The sequence below is a fragment of the Cibotium barometz genome, chromosome 16, assembly GCF_041138505.1.
Source record: "Cibotium barometz isolate CiBa-2024 chromosome 16, ASM4113850v1, whole genome shotgun sequence".
NCBI lineage: Eukaryota > Viridiplantae > Streptophyta > Polypodiopsida > Cyatheales > Cibotiaceae > Cibotium > Cibotium barometz.
Genome location: NC_141061.1, coordinates 37,757,011 through 37,765,929, shown reverse-complemented (window position 1 = coordinate 37,765,929; position 8,919 = coordinate 37,757,011). Strand labels below are relative to the sequence as shown.

The 8,919-nt window shown below is 41.4% G+C and overlaps 1 pseudogene; it reads right to left on the bottom strand.

Moving 5' to 3' along the window:
• Positions 1-849: 849 nt before the first annotated feature.
• LOC147630615 (actin pseudogene) lies at positions 850-1,311 on the bottom strand (annotated as a pseudogene).
• Between the last annotated feature and the right edge of the window lie 7,608 nt (positions 1,312-8,919).

Sequence of the window (8,919 nt, the reverse complement as noted above, 5' to 3'; positions counted from 1 at the left end):
TTGTGATATGCAATACAAGGGAATAGTGTTGAGTGTGCAATCTCTCTCTCTCTCTAGTCATGGAGTTTTTAGTGTGGTTTAATCCACCTTAATCTTATGCTTAATCTATGTCCTTCACCATGACCAATCCCAATGTATCATTGAGGGGGAGTGTTGAAAGGTAGCGATTGCGGTTGTGCAATGCTACATTGATATGGGTGATGGATGATGGGTGAGTTATGGAACACCTCGATTAAGAGGGGGTGTTGAGAGATATAATCGCGGTGTTGTGTGTATGTGGGAAAGCACCCTAGAGGTGCAAGATATTGTGTGTATGTGGGAAAGCACTCTAGAGGTGCAAGATATTGTGGTGAGATGGAATGCCACATGTAATATTGTATGGTGTGTGAGTGTTGACCAAAAGAAGTGGAAAAGGAGTTGCCACATAGATGATGATGTGTAAAGTGGGATAAGGCTTGAGAGCCTATATCATTGTATGGTTCATTGTGATATGCAATACAAGGGAATAGTGTTGAGTGTGCAATCTCTCTCTCTCTCTAGTCATGGAGTTTTTAGTGTGGTTTAATCCACCTTAATCTTATGCTTAATCTATGTCCTTCACCATGACCAATCCCATTTCTAGAATCTTAACAGTTATTTCCCCTTTCCCGCAAGAGAGTCGGAGCTCCCTCACCTTTTGCAGCTATATTATCGAAATTTCCCCAGTTCCCAATACACTGCACCACCTTTTTTGTAGCTTTAAATTTGGATATCTCCTTTTTTGTTATTGCCACGTAAGCTGCCTCAAATATGTCTTCAGCTGTTGCCTCTGCTAAGTGCAACAATCTTTACACGTTGCATCCAATCAAGTCATGGCCTGTTGTCCTCCCCACTGGCATACAATGAAAGCACAGCCTGGATAGCAACATACATAGCTGGTGCATTGAATGTATCAAACCCGATTTGAGTCATCTTCTCTCGATTAGCTTTTGGATTGAGAGGAGCTTCAGTGAGCAAGACTGGATGCTCTTCAGGAGCAACTCGAAGCTCATTAAAGAATGTATGGTGCCAAATCTTTTCCATGTCATCCCAGTTGGTTACGATACCATGCTCAACAGGATATTTCAAGGTCAATATTCCCCACTTAGATTGGACCTCATCACCAACATATGCATCTTTATGTCCCATACCCACGATAACACCAGTGCGTCGAGAACGGCCCACAATACTAGGAAACACTGCCCTAGGAGCATCATCTCCAGCAAACCCAGCCTTGACCATCCCAGATCCATTGTCACAAACAAGAGGTTGAACTTCTTCTGAGTCTGCCATTCTTGAATTGTCGATATAACTTGGATTTGGGCAGTTGCTATGAGATTCTGCCCCTCCTCTTCTGCTGCTGAACAAAAGAGGGAAGACTAGCATTGACAAAACGAAGGGATGGCACACAGATCCTGCCTTAAAGTCATGAACTCTGAAACGAAGGTTTTGGGTTAGAATTTCTCTGCTCTTGCTCTAATGTTGCTAAGCTTGCACATGCATTAAGTGCACATACAAATGTAATGTTGTTAGGTCTAATGCCTTCAACTTGCATCTCATCATACAAACCCAGAGCCTCCTTGATCTGCTCATTCCTAATAAGAACAGGAATCATGGTATCCCAAGACACGATATCTCAAAAGGGCATTCTTGAAAACCAATCCTTACATCATACATGCTCTCACATTTCCATACATGTTGAGAAGGGTGTTCCCTACTACAAGGTCTACCATAAGCATAAAACTCCATAATTCACACCACACTCATGTACAGAGGCTTCGAGACCTGGCTCAGCCTCAGCTCGTCTTATTGAACCTCATTTACAATATGAACATATGTACTCAGGCATCATATAATGACTCAAGTCATGGCACTTAATCCCATGTATCTGGATTTGCATTTGATGGCCTCATATGCATGGTTTCACACCATAGACGTGCCATGGCACGACAGCGTGAGTAGGGTGGAAAGTGAGAGGATGGAATGCCTCGACGTTACCATCCTACGGACGGGTAGACCCGATTAGTTGGGTAGCTTTCCAACAGATTAAGTGAAAGCCCTACGCTAGATAAACAGGTTCTTAGGCAACACTATTCTAGAAGACTAGGCCAGCAGCTATGCCTTGCATGGATGAGGAAAAAAGCGTTGCCTCTAGAAATCAAGTCTTGTAGTTGTCCAATTTATGTCATCAATTACCCTATGGGTGATTTGATTTTAGAAGACCACGCTCCCCCTGTGGGATAGAACTAGGTCTTACCTATGAATCGTATCCTTGAATCTCTGTATGGTCAAGGTGTCGATGAGTAGGAAATTTTCTCTAAGATAAGACTTAGTGGACTATCTTAAGTGTTTCCCCTATTTTTGGAAGGGGGGGACCTTACAATCTACCAGCTCTTAAATATTCAATTTACGCATGAAGTGATGAAGAAGTGGGAGGCCTTGGATAAACATAGGAAAAACTTCATCATTGAGCAAATCAAGCGCAAGTACACTCTCGGTGATGTAGTGCCAAATCAATGGATCAATGGTGTGATGGTTAAAACCATGGCATCTGGTAGATTGGAGGTGCGGGATGCTGTGTGACAGGGGGAAGCCAAAACCTACTTGTCTCGATGAGGAGTGGTAGATGATCCAAGCCGAGTATAGAGACACACCTACAGCCAGAGGGCAGCCACACGGGCTCGAATGGAGAGTGTTGTCTCTTCACACCTTGGTATCTTGGTATTGGAGGGTATGAGTCCTTCCATCAGTACTTTATAGGTTTTTTTGTAAATCTCTTTCATTCATTGTCTATGATGTGCATTGGTTGCATGCCCTAAACCAGGGAGGGTGGCAAGTAGGAGCCTACAAAGTACAAACAACTGCACAAGTGTATAAACTTGAAAAAAAAACTACAATTCACTTTACAAAAAGAAAATAGAGTACTTGAGAGATATCAGGATCACTGAATCATATATATCTTTGTTCCTCTCTCTCAACATGTATATATATGTACATGCTATATCTAGATACTATGCATCCTTTGCAATGTTCTTTTCAATTTGTAGATTTTTAGATAACACCTGGACCTTCACCTAATTTCCTTATTGTTTTCTTTGTTCTATCCATCAAGTGGACAAGATGGAAGCAAATTTGAAATGAAACTTGTGTTGGTTGGTTGATGTAGGAGAGTGTGGTAGGCCGCCCTCCATTTCCACAGGAGGAGAGATATGGCTACAAGTTTAGCACACAAGCCCTATTTGAGAAATTGGAGTCCAAGGATACACCTATCAATTGGGGAGTGGCAATGAATGTGGTAAGCATCCTACTACTGCTTGCATCCATCTACTCATTTGTATTGGCATGTTTGCATTGAATACTAGTTTCTTCTTATGCATGCATTAATATAGGATATGCCTCATCCCTAACCTGGCAACGAGTAGTGCGGTGCTAGCTAGGTTTATATAATGCTTGTACACATGATTTTTTTGCGTGTTGCTATTCATGATTCGGATCAACAGTTTCATGTAAATGATATTACTTTGTTACACGTATTTCAGGTTCTCATTTTGTTATGTAAATATGATAGTCTAGCACATACATTGTTGTTATCCATGCCTTGGATCAACACCGGTATTTATTCATGAAAAATGTAATCATCTTTTCGAATTAATACAAAATGCAGGTTTTCTCTCAATTCTGAGTACAATTGGACAAGTACTCTTACCAACAATAGGCAGAATGGTGTAGCCAGGTGCAATCTACTGGTTGTACCATTCTGTCCAAAAAAATAATTCCTACATAGGACATTGGTATATGCATCGGTATCGACAATGAAACTATAATTTTACCAACATGTATACTAGTGCTCATATTAGCCCCACTACCGGCGTTAGGTATATCGTTGTGCATACCGACGTTCATGCCATTTACCATGCCATCTTCAGGCACCGATATGAGCGCTTGTAAACCATCATTCCCTTGTAGTGAATCAAAAGATTGGAGAAATGAACAATTGGAGTAGTATGATTGTTGAGAGGTGTAATCGTGGTGTTGTGTGTATGTGGGAAAGCACCCTAGAGGTGCAAGATATTGTGGCAAGCTAAGAATGGCACATGTAATATTGAATGGTGTGTGAGTGTTGACCAAAAGAGTGGAAAAGGGAGTGCCACATGAATGATGATATGTAAAGTGGGATAAGGCTAGAAAGCCTATATCATTGTATGGTTCACTCTAGAGATATGCAATTGAACTTGTGTTGAGTGTGCAATATCTTTCTCTCACTTATGGAGTTCTCGGTGTGGTTTAATCCACCTTAATTATGTTTCTTAATCTATGTCCTTCACCATGATCAATCCCATTTTAGGATTGTTTAACATGGTATTAGAGCTTGGGTGGGCTCTTGGTCATGGTGAATATTTATGTATAGTTTTTTTCTTGGTTACGAGTTCTTTGATTAAGCATTATTTTCAGCTATTATGAGAAAAAAAATTAGCACACTCATTGTCATTAGTATTGCATTTGGAGAGAGATTATGCCCATGACAATTTGGAGATTATGGTGCTGCCCAAAGAAGCTGAAAAATGGAGATTTTAGTAAGTATAAAAGCTATGGAGTGTCTTCGTCGGTGTCAACAAGGAAGCTACCAAGAAAAGATCTATGAAGGTATTTTGGATTTTACCTCATTAATTTTTTGATTTGAGCATGGGATAATTCTTGTGTATGAAGGGTTGCTATCTGTAATGGGGTTTGTGGATTCCATGGCTCTTGCCATCGTGCAAGGAACGTATTGGAAAGAGTAATGCTCATGGTTTTGCTCATGGAAGATGGGCAATGTTTGGTGGAAGCCTTTGGAGCTCTCACATTGGTTTGCACCTTGGTTTCTTGAGAGAAACCAAAATGGAGAAGCACCCTTGAGTGGTACATGCAAGGGAGAAGCATGCAGTTTTTGGAGCTCATTTGGGAGCTCAAGGTAGTCATGAGATAATGGCTATGTAATACCTCAAGAGGGAGGTTAAATGGATGAGGAAAAGAGAGGAGCTCACTTGGGAGACCATTACAACCATGTTGGTGGCCATGGAAACATAGGAGGTTTGTGTATTAAGGCATCACATAGGTGTCACAACAAGGAACAACACCAAAGAAGAAGCTTGTGCAAACAAGCTAGTAAGGAGGGGTAAGAGAGATAGCAATTAAAGCTATGAAAACACTTGCAAGTTTGGCTACAACATCCATGTGAGAGCAGGTAGATTGCTTGTGGATCTTGTAGTAGAAGACATGGCAAGGTTACCAAGAGAGCCCAGAGATTGAGCTTGTGTAAAACTAGCAAAAGAGCTGTTGAGGGTTTAAGCTAGTGAGAGACGCATGACAACAGACAAGCTCAGGGTTGAAGCAATACATGGCTTGCAAAAGCAACAAGCATGATGAAGGTTCCCATATGAGAAAGAGCAAGCAACCTCTTTTGAATGACAATGTGGAAGAGCAAGCAACCTCTTTTGAATGACAACAGACAGCAAACACGAGTGCTACAAAAATGAGGAGGCTTATGTGGCAAACGTGCAGCATTGTCTGTCGCTCAAGGTGAGGCACGAGCTACATGGTGCAGTCGAGTGTCGACCACAAGGTGGGAGAGAAGGTGAGCCACACGGCACCTAAAGCCATGTACTGGGCATCGTAGGATACAGTTGTATGACTGTTACCTAGAACAACAGCGAACAGCAGAGCAGGCAAGCAAACAATCAACCACATGCTTGGGTATTGGGAAGTGCATCGGGGTGGTGCTGATATGCCTGGCAACATGCGCAGGAAGCTACCAGCATAATGTATAAAGCTACCGGCATGCGTGGGTAGCTATCGGCATGCGTAGGAAGCTACTAGCATGCGTTGGTTGCTACCAGCATGCATTGGTTAATGCTACCGGCATGCATAGGAAGGTATCAACATGCGTAGGTAGCTACTGGCATGCATAGGTAGCTATCGGCATAATGCATAAAGCTATTGGCATGTATCGAAAGCTATCGACATACGTCGGAAGCTACGAGCATGCATAGGTAGCTACCGACATAATGCATAAAGCTACGGATATGCATAGGTAGCTACCGGCATGCATTGGAAGCTACCGACATGCGTTGGTTGCTACCGGCATGCATTGGTTTCTATCGGCATGCATAGGAAGGTACCAGCATGCATAGGTGGCTATCAGCATGCATAGGTAGCTACTGTCATGCGTTGGTTTGCTACCGGCATGCATTGGTTTTGCTCTATCGGCATGCATAGAAAGCTATTGTAATGCGTAGGAAGCTGCTGACATGCACTCTAAACATAAAGCTACACATGAATCATAACAAAAACCATGTAAACATTAAAATACAATAAAAAATAAAAAAACGCATGCCAAAGAGCTTACCTGGCAGCACCGGTCTATGGAGGCTCCATCGAATTTGAATCAAAGATGGTGTAGACAAATAGTGGATGGCGCTCCCCATTAATGGTGCCAAATATGTTAAGGAAACCCTTCCCTAACGTGTCGTGGGAAGTTTCTTATCCAGCAAGCTCAAGCATGGCTCAAGAACTCCACCATAGCCGCTAGTCACCACCATCCTTCTGCACTAGATTTCACACCAAGAGGCACTACAAGACAATGCTGCCATACACGCGTTTCATACATGCGATAAATTACGAACGCGTGTATGGTCGCGCTTGTATTTGAATAGAATCGGGCGCGTGTATTTTAGCATTTAAGTTCGCGTGTATATTTGCATTTATCAACGCGTGTATAAACGCGTTTATATACACGCAGTAATACATGCATCTATACACGATAATATTCACGGGGTAATACTCGCTATTATACACGGATAAATACACGCTACTATACACGGATTAATACACGCATGGCAGAGAAAAACTGAAAAAAAACTGAATTCCTTTACAAAATTAAAAACTATTTTCCTTAAACCATCTCATAGTACATTACAGTATACATCATTACACAATCCCACTACATGCATTTACAACAATGAAATATATTCAAAAATAAATCATGCATATGAGATGATAGAAATGTCATCAATTTAGAACATACAGTGACAGATTGGTTAGGGTTCGATCTCATCTTCAATAAGATCCATCCTTGCCAAACGATCAACATCAATATCCATTTGATCAATTGGTAAGGCTACGATTAAATTTATTCCACTATCGATATTCTGTACTCCAATGATAATGGTATCGATGTCCTGATCATCCTCATCAACATCACCATCATCCTCAATGGTAGGGTCATTCTCATGATCATGAGAAATGGCATGCTCATCCTCATTATCATGATCATCTCTTATTTCTTGATCATCGATCACAACATCTTCAATGGCATGTTCGACGTCATCTTCATTGCGGCTTGTTACATCCTCCATATGCTCCATATAAGTGAATGTATTATACATCACTTTGGAACGTGGTGCAATAGGTATGACGTACCACCATTTGATGTCATGCACCATTGGTAGATAGATAACCTACTCAAATACACACAGTACAGTAATTAATTAGCATATCAAAAGTCAAGGGGTACGCGAGCTTAGATATATATGTACATGAAACACATTAGTAAAAAAATGCATACCTGCTCACATTGTTGTGGCAATACGAGCCTATCTTTCTTTGTTTGCCAGAACTTTGTAGAGTCAATAGTTACATATCCACTTGCATGGCGTTTTATCGTTGCATCAGGCCCTTTTTCCACCACGTTCATTTGCCATTTGACATCCAAAACATACACAAAGAAGTGACGAAAGTCAAGCCTAAATATGTCTTGGATTATGCCACAATAATCATCCATTTTTCCATTAGCTCCCTCAAAGCTACTAATGACACCGCAATCTTGTGTATTTCTCTTTTCATCAATTCTTTGTGTTCGAAAATGCTTGCCTTCACACCATATAGCATTGAACATAGTGCACTGGACCAAAATAGAAGCAATATTTGTGTAAGCAATGTGAATAAATATTAAAAGCAAATCACTTACAACTAATGCAAAACATTAGTTCTATGTACCTTTGACATGCATCCTCATGCATACTCCCATTCTTCCGCCGTGATATGCAGCCCCTCGTCGCTCTCTGCTCTCTCCATTTCCTCATGCAACCAATCAACATGGATATCATTCGGAAGTGTTGCTAGATGCTTAGGGTACGCCTTCCGAGAGCCATGTTGCCTCCGAAAGAGAGCTCTTTCTGCTTGCCTTTTTGTCTTTGCATCCTCATATCTTGTAACCCATCTGCTCATCACATCACTATTAAGGATACAAGTGAAATTGAGATCATCAATCAATGTTCTGTCAATTACTTTACTCTGTCCTTTTCCTTGAGGCACAATAGAGGTCATCCTCAAGTCCTCTTCATTGCTCCATAGTCGTGGCAAAGAGCTGTCCACCTGACCAAGAAATTGTGAAATATATACAAGAGACTCTTGTATCAACCAACCCTCGGCCATGCTTCCTTCAGGCCTTGCACTTTGCCTCACAAAGTCTTTTAAGGTCTTCATGAAGCGCTCTAGGAAGAACATCCAACGTGCATGCACAGTACCACATAAAGCAATTTCGTCCACTAAATGCACAATGAGATGTAGTTGACTTGTGAGAATGGTTCGCGGAAAAGTCTCCTCTACCAAACAAACCACCTCCACTGCCATAACACGCGCATCATCCAACGTGGCTGGATCAATTGCTTTGGAACTAACATATCTGAAAAATAAATAAATAGTACGTTATACCTCATGCACGTTCATTTTGTAAGGTATAATGAAGGGTGATCTGAGCATGGGTTTTACATACCTCACAAGCTCGCCCATCTTATAAATACATTTTTTCAAACTCTTATTCGCATGGTCGATGCTAGTAGGTAGTATGAACTGCGCACATAA